We start from the raw sequence: 8,689 nt of genomic DNA on the forward strand, positions 1-8,689 counted from the left end.
GTACGCAGTCTTGGCAGTTGTAGCTCATAAGCTTTTAAGTGCAGGCTCAGTAGTTGTAACACATGGGCTTTGTTGCTCCATGGCATTTGGAATCTTCCTAGACCAGGGATCAGACCCATGTCCCCTGCATTGGCAGGTGGATTCTTGTCCACTCTGCCACTAGGGAAGTCTGGGATAAACTTTTAATTTCATTTTCTAAATGTCTTTGCTGGTATACAGAAATACAATTATTTTTTAATATAGACATTTCTCTCTGGTCACATTAGAATTAGAACTAAGTTACTCTGAATTTCAAACTCTATTAGTTAGAAATATTTTCAGCTGCAAATAACAGGAAGCTGACTCACAATGGCCTAAGAAAGCAAGATGCTTAGTTAGCACATTTAATAAGGAGTCTGATGATAGCCAGTCCAGAACTGATGCAGTGGCTCAATGATCCTGTCAAGGATACAGACTGTTACTATTTAACCACTTCTTAGTTTGCTCACATGCTTCTTTCCTCTTTCTTATAAGATGACTGCGCTCCTACAAGATATTATCTATATTCTAAGCAAGGACAAAGAAGAAAGATAAAGAGGTTAATGGTAAAAATATTTCTCCTTCCCAGGTTTTTCTTTTTTTAATTTGAGAAAGATGCCCTCTCCATGTAATTCCACTTAATCGTTACTAGACAGAACTCCAACTCTTGATAAGAGTCCAACCCTTGATATAAGATAGGTGAGAAAATTGAGGGGTTTTATTTCTTAACTTCCAATAACTGCTAAAAGGAAAGTCAGAAGGAGTCAAGAATGGGTGTTGAAAGTACCTCTTGTGGTATGCACACTCAAGCCAACATCCTTCCCACTAGATAATTCTGTTAGGTAAAGCTTTGACAAAGTGTGACAAAGCTTGATTCATGTAAAAAAAAGGATTCCTTTGAATAAAAAGACCTCAAAGTACTTTTATTTAATATGTGCAACTGAAGGCTACAAAAATGTGATCTTTATTCACTGGAGAAGAATTTTTATTTAGTTTTCTCAGTAAAATTGAGGCATAACATTAACATCATGTAAGAAGAAATTCTAGCAAAAGATTATTACTTGTTTTGGACCAACTAGTACATGGAAAACAACTGGAAAAATTGGGGAAAACAACTGTTCAAAGGCATCACAGAAACACAGGCATTAAGACTGTACCACTAAGACCAAAAAGCAGAAGGAAGCCAAGAAAGGCTGGCTTTTGTCTCAAAGTGATCACCATTCTGCACAGTCTACAAGTGAGAGCTGTTACTCAGAGATTTCAGCAGTCTTAGGTGGTTGTTGAAAGTTCAGGGCATACCAATGCAGAGAGATCTTTATAAACACTCTAGGGTTTTAACTGGAATAAGTGTGAACTGAAATAGATCATTATCACTCCTAGGAATGAAGGTTCGATTTAAATTAGCTCAATATCTGACTGGATTAAGGTGAGAAGTCACAAATAAATTAATATTGGGAATGAAAAAGGAGTATCACCACAGACCTTACAGACACTGGTGGTTTAGTTGCTCAGTCATGGCCGACTCTTTGTGATCCCTTGGACTGTAGCCCACCAGGCTCCTTTGTCCATGGGACTCTCCAGGCAGGAATACTGGAATGGGTTGTCATTTCCTTCTCCAGGGGATCTTCTCTACCCAGGGATCGAACCTGCATCTTCTGCATTGGCAGGCAGATTCTTTAACACTGCACCACCAGAGAAGCAGGGTTTATTCCAGGAAAGCAATAAACTAAACTGGGTTTACTCTGGGAATGCAATATTTGTCAATCAATTAATGCAATATTATAATGACAGAATAAAGGAGAAAAATTACATCTCTATAGACACAGAGAAGGCATTTAATAAATTTAACATCCATTCATATTAAAGCTTCTTTGTGAACCAGGGATAGAGGGAATCTTTCTTAAACTGGCAACCGGTTTTTACAGAAATTCTACAGCAAAGACTTCTTCCAAATATGACAGGTTATTGTCTCTCATAGAATTCTTTGGCTGATAGAAACTATGACAACTAGATAAAATATGAAAAGAGCTTTTTAAAGGTATCATAGATAAAGCAAGGAAACCAGCATTGCTGCTGCTGCTGCTAAGTCGCTTCAGTCGTGTCCGACTCTGTGCAACCCCATAGACGGCAGCCCACCAGGCTCCCCCATTCCTGGGATTCTCTAGGCAAGAATACTGGAGTGGGTTGACATTTCCTTCTCCAATTCATGAAAGTGAAAAGTCAAAGTGAAGTCGCTCAGTCGTGTCCAATTCTTAGCAACCCCATGGACTGCAGCCTACCAGGCTCCTCTGTTCATGGTATTTTTCAGGCAAGAGTACTGGAGTGGGGTGCCATTGCCTTCTCCGAAACCAGCATTAGAGAGGTCTAAATGATTAAGTGAAGGGAAACACATTGAGGTGAGCTGCTTCTTTTTCCCCTGAGGAATTTGTCAATTCCTAAGCTGTGTGGAGCCAAGGTGAGGAGCAAAAGGTAGTGATTCAGAACTTTGAGAAATTTAATGAAATAGGACACAAAAATTGGATTTATGGTTATTAAGAAAGCCAAGACTTCAAGGTCAAGATCCAATTTAAAAAAAAAAAAAAGGAACCACAGAAAATGGAGCTCCAAATTTTGAGCATAATTTCTAAACTACATAAGACAAGATGTCATGAAATCAAGTGGAAAGCAACAACTAAAAAGCTAAAAATTTAAGCAGAGGTTTTGGAAGTCTCATAGCAATAGAGGCACAAAAACTAGAAAACTAAAGATCAGGGTCTTCCAGGCTTTCAGGTAAAAGTTCTGAATGGTTTTGTCCTAGGATGGGCAAACCAGTTATGGATCAGCCCTCATGAAGACAAAATAGATTCTGAAATCATTTTAATCCTTGATGACTAAGGTTATCTTCTTATACTATATCTGGCCCCAAGAAGAAAAGTAAATTGTTTCTAGAGGATGAAACATCATCCAGAGAAATTTTTTAAACTCTTCATATACAATTTATGGCATTCAACAATAACAAAATATCACAAACATGCCATGAGTCAGAAGAAGGAAACCAAGATAAAACAGATAAGATAAATAAACCCAACAGTGATCCAAGATAAATAAACCCAACAGTGATCCAAGTATTTGAGTTATCAAATATTTAACACAACTTAAAAAAAAAAAAAAAAACCTATGATTACTATGCTTGAGAAATTAGGTGACAAAATTACTGACATTAGAAAGAATCAAATGGAGATTCTAGAGCTAAAAAACACGCCTTAAATTAGCACTAAACAGATATTAAATGCCAAAGTCCATGCTCAGTCATGTCCAACCCTGCGACCCAAAGGAACATAGCCCGCCAGGCTCCTCTGTCCATAGGATTCTTCAGGCAAGAATACTGGAATGATTAGCTGTTTCCTCCTCCACAGGATCTTCCTGACCCAGAGACTGAAACCACATCTGCATGGCAGGTAGATTTTTTTTTTTTTAATTAAAGGGTAATTGCTTTATGGAATTTAGTTGTTTTCTGTCAAACCTCAACATGAATCAGCCATAGATATACATATATCCTATCCCTTTTGAACCTCCCTCCCACCTCCCGCCCCATCCTACCCCTCTAGATTGATACAGAGCCCCTGTTTGAGTTGCCTGAGCCATACAGCAAATTCCTGTTGGCTATCTGTTTTACATATGGTAATGTAAGTTACCATGTTACTCCTTCCATACATCTCATCCTCTCCTCCCCTCTCCCCATGTCCTTAAGTCTATTCTCTGTTTGCTTTCTCCATTGCTGCCCTGAAAATAAATTCTTCAGTACCATTTTTCTAGATTCCGTATATATGCATTAGACTATGATATTTAACTTTCTCTTTCTGACTCACTTCACTCTGTATAATAAGTTGTAGATTCATCCACCTCATCAGAACTGACTCAAATGCATTCCTTTTTATGGCCAAATAACATTCCATTGTGTATATGTAGCACAACTTCTTTATCCATTCATCTGTCGATGGACATCTAGGTTGCTTCCATGTTCTAGCCATTGTAAATAGTGCTGGGATGAACAATGGGATACATGGGTCTTTTTCAATTTTGGTTTCCTCGGGGTATGTGCCTAGGAGTGGGATTGCTGGGTCATATGGTAGTTTTATGTCTAGTTTTTTTAAGGAATCTCCATACTGTTTTCCATGGTAGCTGTATCAATTTAGATTCCCACCAATAGTGCAAAAGTGTTCCATTTTCTCCACACGCTCTCCAGCATTTACTGTTTGTGGACTTCTTGATGGGAAGCCATTCTGACCAGTGTGAAGTGATATCTCATTGTGGTTTTGATTTGCATTTCTCTAATAATGAGCGATGTTGGGCATCTTTTCATGTGTTTGTTAGCCATCTGTGTGTCTTCTTTGGAGAAATACCTGTTTAGGTCTTTTCCTACTTTTTAGTTGGGTTGTTTGTTTTCCTGGCAGTGAGTTCTATGAGCTGCTTGTATATTTTGGAAATTAATCCTTTGTCAGTTGTTTCATTTGCTATTGTTTTCTCTCATTCTGAGGGTTGTCTTTTCACCTTACTTATAGTTTCCTTTGCTGTGCAAAAGCTTTTAAGTTTAATCAGGTCCCACTTGTTTACTTTTGTTTTTATTTCCATTACTCTAGGAGGTGGGTCATAGAGGATCTTGCTTTGATTTATGTCATCGAGTGTTCTGCCTATGTTTTCCTCTAAGTTTTATAGTTTCTGGTCTTACATTTAGGTCTTTAATCCATTTTGAGTTTATCTTTGTGTGTGGTGTTAGGAAGTGTTCTAATTTCATTCATTTACACATAGCTGTCCAGTTTTCCCAGCACCATTTATTGAAGAGGCTATCTTTGCCCCACTGTATGTTCTTGCCAACTTTGTCAAAAATAAGGTACCCATGGGTGCATGGGTTTACTTCTTGGCTTTCTATTTTGTTCCATTGGTTTATATTTCTGTGTTTGTGTCAGTACCATACTGTCTTGATGAATGTAGCTTTGTAGTATAATCTGAAGTCAGGAAGGTTGATTCTTCCAGCCTCATTCTTCTTTCTCAAGACTGCTTTGCCTATTCAGGGTCTTTTGTGTTTCCATATAAACTGTAAAATTTTTTGTTCTAGTTCTGTGAAAATTTTCATTGGTAATTTGATAGGGATAACATCGAATCTGTAGACTGCATTTGGTAGTATAGTCATTTTCACAACATTGATTCTTCCTACCCAGGTAATCTCTCTCCATCTGTTTATGTGGTCTTTGATTTCTTTCATCAGTGTCTTATAATTTTCTGTGTACAGTTGTTTTGTCTCTTTAGGTAAGTTTATTCCTAGATATTTCTCTTTTTTTTTGCAATGGTGAATGAGATTGATTCCTTAATTTCTCTTTCTGATTTTTATTGTTAGTACATAGAAATGCAAGTGATTTCTGTGTGTTGGTTTTGTATCCTGGAACTTTGCTAAATCCACTTATTAGCTCTAATAATTTTCTGATTCTATCTTTAGGGCTTTCCATGCACAGTATTATGTCATCTTCAGTGAGAGCTTTACTTCTTTTCCAATCTGGATTCCTTTTATTTCTTTTTCTTATGATTGCTGTAGCTAAGACTTCCCGAACTATGTTGAATAGTAATGGTGAAAGTGGACACCCTTGTCTTGTTCCTGATCTTAGGGGCAATGCTTTCAGTTTTTCACCATTGAGAATACTGTTTGCTGTATGCTTATCATATATGTCCTTTACTATGTTGAGGTAGGTTCCTTCTATGCCCATTTTTTGAAGAGTTTTCATCATAAATGGGTGCGGAATTTTGTCAAAGGCTTTTTCTACATCTATTGAGATGATCATATTTTCTCTTTCAAATTGTTAATATGGTGTATCACAGTGATTGATTTCTGTATATTGAGGAATTCTTGCATCCGTGGAATAAACCCAACTTGATCATGGTGTATGAGCTTTTTGATGTGTTTCTGAATTCTGTTTGCTAAAATTTTGTTGAGGATTTTTGCATCTATGTTCACCAATGATATTGGCCTGTAGTTTTCTTTTTTTGTGTTGTCTTTGTCTTGTTTTTGTATCAGGGTGATGGTGGCTTCACAGAATGAGTTTGGAAGTGTTCCTTCCTCTGCAATTTTTTGAAAGAGTTTTAGAAGGATAGGCATTAGCTCTTCTCTAAATGTTGGTAGGCTGCAGTCCATGGGGTCGCTAAGAGTCAGACATGACTGAACGACTTCACTTTCATTTTTCACTTTCATGCATTGGAGGAGGAAATGGCAACCCACTCCAGTGTTCTTGCCTGGAGAATCCCAGGGACGGGGGAGCCTGGTGGGCTGCCATCTATGGGGTCGCACAGAGTTGGACATGACTGAAGCAACTTTGCAGCAGCAGCAGCAAATGTTGGATAGAATTCTCCTGTGAAGCCATCTGGTCCTGGGCTTTTGGTTTTTTTTTTTTGGGCGGGGGGGGGGGGCAGATTTTTGATCACAGCTTCAATTTCAGTGCTTGTAATTGGGTTTTTCACAATTTCTATTTCTTTCTGGTTCAGTCTTGGAAGATTGAACTTTTATAAGAATCTGTCCATTTCTTCTAGGTTATCCATTTTATTGCCATATAGTTGTTCACAATAGTCTCTTATAATCCTTTGTATTTCTGCATTGTCTTTTGTAACCTCTCCTTTTTCATTTCTCATTTTGTTCATTTGATTTTTCTTTTTTTTCTTGATGAGTCTGACTAAAGGCTTGGCAATTTTGTTTATCTTTTCAAAGAACCAGCTTTTAGTTTTATTAATCTTTACTATTGTTTCTTTCATTTCTTTTTCATGAATTTCTGCTCAGATCTTTATGATTTTTTTATCTTCTACTAATTTGGGGATTTTCTTGGTCTTCTTTTTCCAGTTGTTTTAGGTGTAAAGTTAGGTAGTCTATTTGATGTTTTTCTTGTTTGTTGAGGTAAGATTGTATTGCTATAAACTTCCCTCTTAGAACTGCTTTCACTGCATCCCATAGGCTTTGAGTCGTCTTTTTTTCCGTGTCATTTGTTTCTAGAAATTTTTTAATTTCCCTTTTGATTTCTTCAATAAACTGTTGTCTATTTACAAACATGTTGTTTAATCTCCATGTGTTTGTGTTTCTTACAGTTTTTTTCCTGTAATTGATATCTAGTCTCACTGCATCATGGTTGGAGAAGATGCTTGATACAATTTAAATTTTCTTAAATTAACTGAGTTTTGATTTGTTACCCAAGACGTGGTCTATTGTGGAGAATTCTCTATGTGCACTTGAGAAGAAGGTGTATTCTTCTGCATTGTCCTCAAGATATCAATGAGATCCATCTCATCTAATGTATCATTTAAGACTTGTGTTTCCTTATTAATTTTCTGTTTGGAAGATCTGTCCATTGGTGTGGGTGGGGTGCTAAAGTCTCCTACTATGATTGTGTTACTGTCAATTTCTCCTTTTTGTCTGTTAGTGTTTGTCTTATATAGAGGTGCTCCTATGTTGGGTGCATAGACATTTACAATTGTTATGTCTTCCTCTTGGATTGATCCCTTGATCATTATGTAGTGTCCTTCCTTATCTCTTGTAATCCTCTTTATTTTAAGGTCTATTTTGTCTGGTATGAGGATTGCTACTCCATCTTTCTTTTGCTTCCCATTTGCATGGAATATAATTTTCCATCCTCTCACTTTCAGTCTATATGTGTCTTTAGGTCAGAAGTGGGTTTCTTGTAGACAGCATATGCATGGGTCTTGTTTTTGTATCCATTCAGTCAGTCTGTATCTTTTGGTTGGAGCATTTAATCCATTTAAATTTAAAGTGATTATTGATATATATGTTCCTATTGCCATTTTCTTAATTGTTTGTGGATGATTTTGCAGATCTTTTTTCTTCTCCTGTATTTCTTGACTATATAAGTCCATTTAACATTTGCTGTAAAGCTGGTTTTGAACTACTGAATTCTCTTAACTTTTGCATGTCTGAAAAATTTTACTTCTCCATCAATTCTGAATGAGATCCATCCTGGGTACTGTAATGTTGGTTGTAGATTTTTCCCTTTCAATACTTTAAATAAGACTCATCAAGAAAAAAAGGGAGAAGAATCAAATCAACAAAATTAGAAATGAAAATGGAGAAATCTCAACAGAGAATACAGAAATATGAAGGATCATAAGAGACTACTATCAGCAACTATATGCCAATAAAATGGACAACTTGGAAGCAATGGACAAATTCTTAGAAAAGTATAGCTTTGCAAAACTGAACCAGGAAGAAATAGAAAATATTAACAGACCCATCACAGGCATGGAAATTGAAACTGTAATCATAAAACTCCCAGCAAACAAAAGCCCAGGACCAGATGGCTTCACAGCTGAATTCTACCAAAAATTTAAAGAAGCGCTAACACCTATCCTACTGAAAGTCTTCCCGAAAATTGCAGAGGAAGGTAAACTTCCAAACTCATTCTATGAGGTCACCATCACCCTAATACCAAAACCAGAAAAAGATGCCACAAAAAAAGAAAACTACAGGCCAATATCACTGATGAACATAGATGCAAAAATCCTTAACAAAATTCTAGCAAACAGAATCCAACAACATATCAGAAAGATCATACATCATGACCAAGTGGGCTTTATTCCAGGGATGCAAGGATTCTTAAGTATTTGCAAATCAATCAATGTGATATACCACATTAACAAATTGAAA

Source organism: Bos indicus x Bos taurus, chromosome X, assembly GCF_003369695.1.
Source record: "Bos indicus x Bos taurus breed Angus x Brahman F1 hybrid chromosome X, Bos_hybrid_MaternalHap_v2.0, whole genome shotgun sequence".
In the NCBI taxonomy this organism is placed as follows: Eukaryota; Metazoa; Chordata; class Mammalia; order Artiodactyla; family Bovidae; genus Bos; species Bos indicus x Bos taurus.